The sequence below is a fragment of the Petaurus breviceps genome, unplaced genomic scaffold (assembly GCF_028583685.1).
Source record: "Petaurus breviceps papuanus isolate PSGF00001 unplaced genomic scaffold, PetGlider_PUasm1.0 213, whole genome shotgun sequence".
NCBI classification, from domain to species: domain Eukaryota; kingdom Metazoa; phylum Chordata; class Mammalia; order Diprotodontia; family Petauridae; genus Petaurus; species Petaurus breviceps.
The window spans coordinates 4,921,095-4,933,713 of record NW_027185860.1 but is presented as its reverse complement, the minus strand read 5'-3'; the positions used below and the strand labels follow the sequence as shown (position 1 = coordinate 4,933,713).

The window sequence follows — 12,619 nt, the reverse complement described above, 5'->3', positions numbered from 1 at the left end:
ACCTGGCTGTGTAACCTTGAGAAAGTTACTTAACCCCAATTGCTTAAAAAAATTATTTATAGACCTTTGGGCATAATTCTGGATAGCTTTCCAGTTCACAACTCCATGAGCAATACATTAGTGAACCAATTTCTACACATCCTCTCCAGCATTTGTCATTTTCCTGTTTTGTCATCTTAGCCAATCTGACTGGTGAGATGTGGTACCTCACAGTTGTTTTGATTTGCATTTCTCTAATAGTGATTTACATTATTTTTTCATATGCTTATAAATATCTTTAATTTCATCCTCTGTAAACTGCCTGTACATATCCTTTGACCATTTATCAATTGGGGAATGACTTGTATTCTTATAAATTTAACTCAATTCTCTGTATATTTTAAAATTGAGTACTTCATCAGTGACATAGGTTGTAAAAAAATCTTTCCCAGTTATTCACTTCCCTCTTAATCCTGGTTACATTGACTTTGTTTGTACAGAAGCTTTTCAATTTAATGTAATCAAAGTTATCCATTTGGTTATAAATTTTTCCCCTTTCCACAAATCTGACAGGTAAACTTTTCCTTGCTTTCCCATATTGCTTAGAATATCAGCCTTTATACCTAGATGATGTACAAATTTAGACTTGATTTTGGTATATGTTGTTAGATAATTATCTATGCCCAGTTTCTGCCATACTATATTCCAATTTTCCCAGCACTTTTTTTTGTCAAATAGTGAGTTCTTATTCCCCAAAATTGGGTTCTTTGGATTTATCAGTCAGTAGATTACTATGGTCATTGACTGCTGAGTCTTGTGTACCAAATCTCTTCCACTGATACACTACTCTATTCCTTAGCCAGTACCAAGTAGTTTTGAGGACTGCTGCTTTATAGTACAGATTAAAATCTGGTATAGCTAGTTCACCATCACTAGCATTTCTTTTCACATTGATATTGTGGACCTTTTGTTCTTCCAAATGAATTTTATTATTATTTTTCTAGCTCTGTAAGGTAGTTTTTTGGTAAACTGATTGTTATGGTACTAAATATATAATTTAATTTAGGTAAAATTACAAGCAACTGATATCTTTCCATTTAGTTAGATCTGAATTTATTTATGTGAAAAGTGTTCTGTAGTTGTATTCATATAGGTCTAGGGTTTGTTTTGGCAGTTAAATGCCCAAATATTTTATAATGTCTACAGTAACTTTAAATGGGTTTTCTCTTTCTCTCTCTTGCTGTTGAATTTCATTAGAAATATAGAGGAATGCTAAAGATTTATGTGAGTTTATATTATATCCTGCAACTTTGTCAAATTTATTTATTGTCTCAAGTAGTTTTTTACTTGATTCTCTAGGATTCTTGTAGTATATCATCATATCATCTGCAAAAAATTACAGCTTGTTCTCTTCTTTGCCTAATTTGATTCTTTTGATTTCTTTTTCTCCTCTAATTGCTACTGCTAACATTTCTAGTACCAGATTTCATAAGAGCGGTGATAGTGGACATCCTTACTTCACCCCTGATCTTATTGGAAATGCTTTCAGCTTCTCCCCATTACATATAATAATTGCTGATGACTTTAAATAGATGCTACCTATTATTTTTGAAAAGGCTCCATTTATTCCTATTCTTTCTAGTGTTTTTAATAGGAATGGATGTTGCATTTTGTCAAAAGCCTTTTCTGCATCTATTGAGATATTCATGGTGTTTTTGCTAGTTTTATTTTTGACATGATCAAATATACTGATCGTTTTCCTAATATTAAACCATCCTTGCATTCCTGGAATAAATCCTACCTGATCAAATTGTATTATTCTTGTGATAAGTTGCTGTAGTCTTTTTGCTAATATTTTATTTAAAATTTTTTTGCATCTATATTCATGAGGGAGATTGGTCTATAATTTCCTTTCTCTGTTTTATCTCTTCCTGACTTAGGTATCAGTACCATATTTGTGTCATAAAAAGAAATTTGTAGGACTCCTTCATCACTAATTTTCCCAAATACTTTGTAGAGTGTTAAAATCAATTGTTCTTTAAATGTTTGATAGAATTCACTAGCAAATCCATCTGGCCTTGGAGATTTTTTCCTAGGGAGTTCTATGATGACTTGTTTGATTCCTTTTTCTGAGATGGGGTTATTTAAGTAATTTATTTCCTCTTCAGTTAATTTGGGCAACCGATTGTTTTGTAAATATCCATCCATTTCACTGAGATTGTAAAATTTGTGCAGACAACTGGGCAAGAAATTCCTAATTATTGTTTTCATTTCCTCTTCTTTGGGGGTAGCTTCATCCTTTTCATTTTTGATACTCATAATTTGGTTTTCTTCTTTCTTTTTGATCACATTGGCTAAAGTTCTATCAATTTTATTGGTTTTTTTCATAAAACCAGCTTAGTTTTATTTATGATTTCAATGGTTTTCGTAATTTCAATTTTATTAATCTCTCCTTTGTTTTCCAATATTTTTAATTTAGTGTTTAATTGAGAATTTTCAGTTTGTTTGCTTGTTTTTCCCTACCTTTTTAAATTAAATGCCCAATTCATTTACCTCTCTTTTCTCTAATTTATTCATGTACACTATCAGGGATATAAAACTTCCAATTAGAACTGCTTTTGCTGCATCCCACAAATTTTGGTATGTTGTCTCATTATTGTCATTCGCTTGAGTGAAGTTACTGATTATTTCTCTGATTTCTTTTTTAACTGACTCATACTTTAGGATTAAATTATTTAGTTTCCAATTAGTTTTTAGTCTGCCTTTCCATGGCCATTTATTGCATATGATTTTTATTGCATCATGATCTGAGGATTATGCATTTGTTATTTCTGCCTTTCTGCACTGAATTGTGAGATTTTTATGTCCTAGTACATCATCAATTTTTGTGGATGTGCCATGTACCACTGAGAAGAAGGTATATTCCTTTATATCCCCATTCAGCTTTCTCCAAAGATTTATCATACATACGCTCTCTAAAATTCTATTCACTTCCTTAACTTCTTTCTTGTTTATTGTGTGGTTGGATTTATCAAGCTCAGAGAAGGGGAGATTAAGATCTCCCACTAGTTTAGCTTTGCTATCTATTTCTTCCTCTAATTCCCTTACCTTCTGCTCTAGTAGTTTGGATGCTATACCACTCGGTGAATATACGTTATGTAATGATATTGCTTCGTTCTCGATGGTGACTTTTAGCAGGATATATTTTCCTTCCTTTTCTCTTTTAATTAGATCAATTTTTGCTTTTGGTTTATGAGAGATGAAATTTCTGCCCCTGCTTTTTTTTTTTAAATTTAAATGAGGCATTTTACTCCAGCCTTTTACCTTTACCCTGTATTTATCCCTCTGTTTCAGATGTTTCTTGTAAACAGAATATTGTAGGATTAGGATTTTTAATCCATTCTGCTATCTGTCTCCATTTTATGGGAGAGCTCATTCCATTGACATTCACAGTTATGATTATTATGTTTCTTTCCCTCCATCCTATTCCCTTCCCTGTTAATGGTAATATTTTTTCTCCCCTTCTCCCTTCCCCTCCTTAATTGTTTTCCTTTTGACCACTGCATCCCTAAGTATTCCCTCACCAAGTACCCTCCCTTTTCATCCCCTTCCCCCTTATTCTTCCCTCCCTGATAACCAACCCCCCCCCTTTCATAGCCCTTTCCCACTCCTACTGCATGTAGGATATTTTTATACTTGACAAAGTATGTTATTTATTCCGGATATTTTTATACTTGACAAAGTATGTTATTTATTCCTCGCACCAAGTGTGACAGGAAAAAATCTCATGTGAAGCTCCTCTCCCTTCCCTCTTTCGCTCTAATATGATATGTTTTGTGTCTCTTTTCCATAGAGTCCTATGCTTAACTGGTTGTTATTCCCTCCTTTCACCAGATCCAATGAGGATAAAAGCTCATATAATACTCATCTCCCTCCCTTCTTTCCCTCTGCTATATTGTTTTTATGCCTCTTTGTGTGGCATAATTTACCTTTTTCCACTTCATTCTTTCCTCTTCTTTAATTGCAGTCCCTTTATAGACCTTCATAAGATTGTTTTTAATCATCATTTTGTGTAATTTATACTCAAACCTTCTATGTGTCTATAAAAAAAATTTGCTCTTATTAAATAACACGCTGTATGTGTGTGTTTTCTTTGTTTACCTTTCCGCGTCACTCTTGCATCTCATAATTGGAGGTTGAATTTTCCATTGACCTCTGGCTTTTTCATCAGGAAGGTTTTGAACTCTGTTATATCATTGAATGACAATCTCTTTGCCTGGAAGAATATGCTCAGTCCCACTGGTTAGGGGATCATTGGTTATAACCCAAGCTACTTTGCCTTGCATAAAATTGAATTCCACTGCCTCTGATCTTTCAGTGTAATGGCTGCCAAATTTTTTGCCATACTCACTGTGGTTTCTCCATATTTGAATTGTTTCTTTCTGTCCATTTGAAATATTTTCTCTTTTACCTGGTAGTTCTTGAGTTTGGCCACAACATTTTAAGGACTTTTCAATTTGGGATCTCTTTCTGGATGTGTTGGCTGGATTTTCTCAATTTCTATTTTCCCCTCAGGTTATAGTATGAGTTTTCCTTAATAAGCTCTTGAAGAATTTTGTCCAGGCTCATTTTTTTATCATGATTTTCTGGTAAGTCTATGATTCTCAAGTTATTTCTCCTGGATCTATTTTCCAGGTCAGTTATTTTTCCATTGAGATATTTTACGTCATTTATTAATTTTTCATTCTTGTTGTTTTGTTTGACTAATTCTTGGTTCCTCATAGAGAGATTGGTTTCAATTTGGTTGATTCTGGTTTTTAGCAAACTATTTTCCTTAGTTAGTTTTTGGAGCTCCTTTTCCATATCAAACACTTTTCTTTTTAAGGAGCTATTTTATTCTTCATAATGTTTTTTTCTTCTAATTCTGCAGTTTTGATTTTAAAGGAATTATTCATTTTGTCTTCTATCTCTCTCATTTGGTTTTCAAAGTTCCTTTTGATCTCATCTAGGAGAGCTTTCTGTGCTTGGGACCCATTCACTGTTGATGTTTCAGCTGTGGGTGTGGAGTTTACATTGTCTCCCTCTAAGTTTGGTTCCTCCCTCTAAGGAAAGTAAGACTCCAGAGTATTTGTGGTCTGCTTTCTACCCATTTTGAGTCAGGGCCCTAGCCACACCCTTCCCCTAGGGTTCCCAAGCATTTACTGTTGAGGGTTTTGCCCTGGGGCATTAGTTAATATGTTTTTTTTTGGGGGGGGTGGAGCAGGCTGGGTTCTCTCTGCCATCCTGGTCTTGGAGGTCCTGCTAGGGTTTTTTTTAAATTTCTGGGTTATGTTGCAGTAGTCCTAGCAGTATTTCCTGTCCTGAACAGGGTCCCTGCATTTGGTTCTTACCTTTCTCTTTCCAGTCCCAGACCTTTGGTGAAAGGTATGGTAGTGTCCCTTGTGGTTGGTAGTGGTGCCCCCTTTGTTGGTCAGACCTCCTCTTGGCCTGCCCCTGTGAGCAGCACCGTCCCTTCCCAGCCTCAGCAAGGTATTTTCTTTTCTTTTCTTTTTCCTTTTGTTTTTTTTTCTCTCATGGTTCCTCCTATTCATTATAATTTTTCTATTCATGACTAATGTGAAAATATATTTAATAGGAATGGATATGTAGAGGCTAGATTATATTGCATGCAGTCTTGGAGGTGTTGAGAGGAGAGAAAGAAAATTTAAAACTTATGAAAGAGAATGTTGAAAACTAAAAATAAATAAAATAACTTGAAAAAGAATTTTTAAAATTCTGCTAAAAGTGAAAAAAAAAACATTTTGATAATTTAAATGTTAGTCCTCCTTGATCTACCAGGTCAGTTGTTTTTCCAATGATAGATATCATTATTTCTTTTTTCTTTTCTTTCTTTTGACTTTACTCTTTCTTGATATTTCATGCAATCTTTAACTTCCCTTTTCTCAGTTCCAATATTTAATGAATCATTTACTTCAGTGAAATTTTCCCCCTTTTGTATTTCATGTATTTTGCTTTTTATGGAATTTTCCTCAGTGAATGTTTGTACCTCCTTTTTTTATTTCATCTATTCTTTTCCAAGAGTTCTTTGTCTTTATAAAATTTTCTGTATCTATTACCATTACATCAATTCTGTTTTCTTCTGATATTATTTTCTTCAATATTCTTCTTCTTTTATGAAGCTGTTAGTTTTCACCTCCTAATTCCTTTTTGCATCACATTCATTGCTTTTCCTAATACTACTCTTATTTCTTTAACCCTTCCAATAATTTTTCCAATTTGTTTTTGAATAGCATTTCTCTTTGTTGCTTTGCTTATAGTTGCTTTCACATTGTTGACTTCTGATTTTGTATCTTCGTTTTCCTGCTTGTGTAGTGGTTTTTATGCTCAAATGTTGTTGTATTGGTAGTTGTTGTTTGATCTTTTTTTTCCATTTTATTTATTAACTTTGAAACTCACATTAAAGTTGGGCTGTACTCTCTTGTGTGTGGGGAGACAATATTTTCCACTTCTGGCGTTTTTTATGCTAATGTTTTCAGAATTTGTTCTAGCTAGGTATTTTTTTCCTTCTAAGGAAGTGTGTTCTGGAGAGAGGTATGGTCACTGCTCTCTTAGTATATGCTCTATTCTACCCAAGAAGATCCCTGCTACCTGTAGTCAGAAGCACTACTCTTTCTATCTTCCTTGAACTTCTGACTATCACCACTTTTTTCCTTGTGACCAACCATGAGTATTCCTCTTTGACCTAGAACTGTGGCTCAGAGCTCTTTATAAGCAATAAAGTTGCCATTCAGCACCAGATGTACCCAGTACAAGCAAAGGGTCCCATGAAATATCTTTCTGCCCAATTTTCCTATACCTTTTCCATTCCTGGCTAGAAACTCCCTGAAACTGCTACTGCTGCCACCTCCAAGACCCACCACTGATTTAGTCACAAATGTACTCCAAGCTATCTCCTCATCTGGTATCAATTAACTCTCCTGCCAATTGCTTGTTTTCTTAGGCTCAAAAAAAAAGCCTACCCTAACCCCTTGTTGATTCTGTACTACAAAATTTGATTTGAGGAAATATTTTAAAGTTGTTTGGGAATAAATGTTGCAAGATTTTAGCTTAGTTGTCACCTCCTTTCTGCCACCTTGACATCATTTCTTTTTAAGCACAACTGAAAAACCAAGAGCATTTATGGCCAAATGACTCTCCACAGGTAGACACGATAATGATTACTGACTCACTCTAACACTAAAGGACACTCCCAGTGAATATATTTTTTTCTGCTCTGATAAGTTTTTAGATTACTCCAATAAAATATTTTTTCTTTGAATATTACCTGCTAGTCAGTACGTGCTGACAAAACAATAGTTCAAATCTTTCTTTTCCTGTTTCATTCCACTTAGTGCTGAATCCAATCACTGGCAATAACTAACATTTAAAGAGTGCTTCACATCTTGCAAAACATCTTATATATGCTGTGTTGTTTGAGCCTCTCAACTGCCCTGTGAGTTAGATGCTATTCTATATTACTGAATAACATAATCATATAATTTAAGAATTTGAAGATGCCTCAGCAGATATCTAGTTAAATCCATATATGAAAGAAATCCACAACTGTATCATACTTAACAAGTCTTCCAATATCTGCTTTAATAACTACATGGAGAGAGAACTCATCACCTTTCAATGCATTAAGTTCTATTTTTCAGAAAACTCCTAATATTAGGATTTTTCTCCATCATCAAACCTGTATTTGCTTCTTTTCAACTTTCACCCATTATTACTAATGCTGCCCTCTAGGGCACCAAATAATCTATGCCTCATTCTCATGATTGATTTTCAAATACTTAAACATAGCTGCTATATCCCCTTCTGAGTCTTCTCACCAGGCTAATAGTTACTTTGACTGATCTTCATATGGTATAGAGTCAAGAACCTCCACCTAATTAATCTAATATATACACTATTAATTTACAGATTACCAATTTATTGTTGAGGAAATTGAGAGAGACATTAATTGACTATCCCAAGGTTAAAAAAAAAAAACAGCAAGTTTCAAAGATTGTAAATCTTCCTCATTTCAAAGCCAGATCTCAATCTACCACTTATCACATGATACAGAAGTTAAGAAAACAGTTAAGAAACCCAAGAGACATAAACAAAATTATTTCCTCTACTGCTAGATACATAAAATAGAGTAGGGAAAGCTTTATAATGCAAAAAGGAGCAATGACCCTCACTGGCCTCACCTATCATCGCTGCTTTAAATCAGAGGTGTCAAACAAGAGAAAAGAGAAATTTTGTAAGGCAGATAGTAACACTCACTCATAGTAAAATGAACTTGGAAAAAAATTAACAAAATTATTTTTTAAAATACAATAGAACGTAAATGAATACTAATATGTGGTTTTTTAAATTAATAACCACATGGGATACTTACATGTGCTTTAGCGAATTTCAAACTGAGTTTGTTGCTGATTCTCTACATCACAATCTGACTTCTATTTCCTACTTTTAGCCATCAAAACGTTGGAATGTTCCTGTCCTACTGCCTCTATCCTTCCATATGGTTGGTCAAAAATTCTGCCATGACAGGCTTTTGTTGTTACCCCTCTGTAAATGTAGTCTCATGCTTTCAAAATCAACTCTCTCTGGGGAGAGGGTGAACAAAAGGATCAAGAAACAAGCAAGCCAGAAACAACCTGAAGACAATGATATGTTCTGCTCATTCTTTTTAAAAAATCTTCCCCTCATCCTTAATCCTCATTTCCTGCCCATAATTATTCTATTTTTTGGAAAAGGTATGAAACATATTCATAATGACATACATTGGCTTACTTCAGCCATGCTAGTTGGTCATAAAGTATACTTGACACTATCCTAATTGTATTGATGCCCTCTGTGTTAGCATTGTGAATTTAAAACTTGAAAGACATTTTTATTTTCTATCTAGTCTAAGCTGTTCATTTTATGGATCTGTCTGTCTGTCTATCATCTACCTATCTATCTATCTATCTATCTATCTATCTATCTATCAACCTATTTATCTATGTGCATATATGTGTATATATGTATGTGTATGTGAATACATATGCTTATATATGTATATATGTGTGTATGTATATATAACTCTGTTTATGTATGTATGTATTCTTGCCTTGTGTTCTTCATCTAATAAAAAGCTATATTTTACATGCTTCTGGTAATTGTGCCAGCATTTTTCACAAGCATGAATTAGTTGATTTTCAAAGGTCAAGGAAACAGACACCAGAGAGGGGTGAATGGAAATACAATCAAAGGCATAGTCACAATTAGATATCCATTATATCAGATTGATCTAACCATGGATCTTAATGTTCAAGCATGGTCTGCATGAATCAAAAAATAAAACTAAGATGACAAACACAGAGCCAAAATGAGTATTTACCTCTGAGCTAATAATAAAATTTGATATACAGGGATGATGCAGGGTACACTCAGGTGTGAAAACATAACTACCACATCACACATGATCTCTTTATTAGTCTCTCTCTCTGTCTCTGTGTCTCTGTGTCTCTGTCCCTTTCTCTTTCTCTGTCTCTCTCTATCTCTCTCTGCCTCTCTGTCTCTGTATGTCTCTCCATATCTCTCTCTGTCTCTTTCTGTCTCTCTCTCTGACTCTGTATCTTTATCTCACTCTCCCCCACTCCCATAAGCTATCTCACTGCCTTCAATCAATTATTTCAAATTTATAAGTTTAGATAAAATTATTTTAACTATTTAATTTATTATAAGCATCAACATAAAACATTTTAACATAAAATTGTAGATAAATACTCATACAAAGTTTAGAAGGCTGTTATGGTATTTAAATTTAGAGTAAACTATCTCCCATCCTGTTCCTTCTCTTCTCATAACTCTCTGGACTTTTCTGCCTGTACACCATAAATATTCTCATTCTGGAGATGCCTTTGACCTTATATACCCATTGCCTCATTAATGAGTTACTGAATGAAACCACTCTTTTCCTTGTTTGTCATCTTCCTTTATGTGTATGCATCAATCAGAATGTAATCCTCTTGAGAGCAAGAATCTCTTTAGTTCTTATATTCTTTATATTTGTGTTCCCAGTGGTTAGCACATTTTGAAATGTTCTATCTAACCATATAGCTAAATAGCTATCTCCTTATCTGCCTTTACCCATTTATCAGTTAGACTAATGAAGTAATTGAAGAGAGATTGAGATATAAAATCTATTTAAATTTTTTTTCTCTGAAAAGCAAAAGGAAGAAAAGAGATAGTGAGCTTCTCAAAAAAAAGAATCTCTTTTTTATAGTTAGTACTTAGCACAGTGTTCCATCAAACTACTAAATATTTGATGATTTATTTTTTACTGTAGTTAATTCATGACAACTGCAACTTGTTTCAACACTGCCAGTTCAGCAGTGTCTCAGTTCTAGTCCACAATTGTCACAAATACTAGTTGTTGTTGTGCTGCTTTTTACCTTATATCAGTTGCAGTTTACTTTCGCCACATGTCCTGCCTTTTTTTTCCTTTTGCTCTCTGAACTGCATGCTAATCCACTTGTGTCTTGCTCATAAATTTCACCTTACCTGCATGGTATTCCTAAACTTGGGCAGAAGTCTCTTTTTCAATGTGACAGCTATCCCAAAACAAAATAAAATTTCATTTGTTAATGAAAAGAATATTCAAGGAATTATTTATTTCAAAATTTCTAAATCCTGAAAAGATTCTCTAAAATTCCAATGACCCTGGTTGCTAAGAAATTTCAGGGAATTATGCAAACAGCCCTATCCATGGTACCCAATAGATAACAGAAAAAAATATTGAGTAAATGTTGAATTAGAGAGATCTATAGATCTAGAGAGATTATTATATTTCCATTACCTAGGGATAAGATTTTTTTTGTAGAACATAGGGTAGTGCTGAAACTATAGGCAGTATTCCTAACTTTGAAGGCTAAAGACAGAACCAGAGAACAAGTGGTAGCTTATTTACAATATGAATAAGTTTCCAGAAGGAAGGATATTTAAAGGGAGCAGGCAGCACTGGCATTTCTCTGAGGAAGAAGGGCTAAGTGAAGCTGAAGTGGAGAAAATCTTGGTGACAGTGTGATAAAGACAGGAGCAGGAGAGGGAATAGCAAGGGAGAGATTAGCAGGGGTTAAGGTTTACTTTCTCAGGGTTGCTTTGGTCAGTAGAGAGAGAAAATGAACCCAATGAATGAAATTGTGATCTTGCATGGTTAAGGAGTAAAGAAAGAGACCCAGCCCTGGCTAATCCTAACCACCACACTGGTGAGCAACAAAATTGCTGACAATCAATGACAGGCAAATCATGTTGTCAAAGAAGAATGGCAGTCCTACCCACTTAAATTGGACTCGTTTTACAAGGATGATGTCAATAATGATCCACAGCAGTCTAAAGAACAGGTTACTGCTGCAAAATGGTCTTTTGTTGGACTTAAAATAGGTCAGACTGAAGTGGATATTATGAGTCATTCCACACAGGCTTTTTTTGAAATACCAGATAAATTCCAGTTATCTCAGAACTGTACATTCATGTGAAGATTGAATTTCTTGTTGATGAAACTACAAAAGAAATTTTTCTTGTTGGTATTATCCACAATGATTTCTTTAGGGTCTAACCATCTGGTGATAGAATCCAACAGAAAGACAAAAAAGTCCTATCAGAAACTTAAGGAAGTGACTTCTGAAAGTCTCCAGAAGGTGAAGGAAAACTTTGAATAGATTATAGAAAGAGTGGAGTTGCTTCATAAAGTGGAATGTCTGTGCAAATTTGTAGTATTGATTGGCTCAACTTCTGACCTCTGTCATTATGAAAAATTAAGAAGGCTTGTGGAAACTATGTAATTCCCTTTGAACTTTGAGTAATATCTGCCAGGAAGGAACCAGAATAAACTCTAAAGATTAAAGCAGAGTATTAAGGAAATGGGGTTCCTACAGTATTTGAGGTAGTAGCTGGCAGAAGAATGGTTTGAGACCTGTAATGTCTGGTAATATTGCATATCCAGTAGTCAGTTGTCCATTCTTGCATCTGTTTGGGGACCTCAGCATTTACAGTCCTCACTTTGAATGTCTAGTGGTCTTGGCTGTTCAACTATACTTTCACCTGAAGGAGGAACTGAATTTACAGCCTAGATATTTGGATTAAATAAAATTTTGGTATGGGGTAGAATTAGAGGCAACATATTAAACACATATGATTCCTTGAAGAAGGTGGGTAAGAAAATTTAAAAAATGCAGGATATAAGAAAAATACAGTACCTTTTTTTAATGGGGGGAAGAAGATTGTAATTTAACTTCTAAAAGCTGTCCTGATCAGTCAAGAGAAAAGATAATTCCAAACTAATCATAGAAAAATACTAAGAAAATTTCTTGGTTTTATATTCATGGTCTGATGTATATTCCTGTATTAGAGAAACTTCATAATCCTTTCTGGAAGATATTTTTATCAACTGTAATCCAATGTCTAATAATAGCCATGTTGTGTTATCAGTGACATGCTATTCACATCTTGACATATAAGATAAACTGTTATTTCCTATCACAGATCTAGCTCTCTAGAATTACTTCTAGACTTTTCAAACACCCTAAATAGCTAAGGCTAAAGCAAAAATATATCTTGGAAA

The 12,619-nt window shown here is 34.1% G+C and overlaps 1 pseudogene; it reads left to right on the top strand.

Moving 5' to 3' along the window:
• LOC138165543 (bifunctional phosphoribosylaminoimidazole carboxylase/phosphoribosylaminoimidazole succinocarboxamide synthetase pseudogene) overlaps window positions 1-12,224 on the top strand; it is a 27,450-nt pseudogene extending 15,226 nt beyond the window's left edge.
• Window positions 12,225-12,619: the final 395 nt, after the last annotated feature.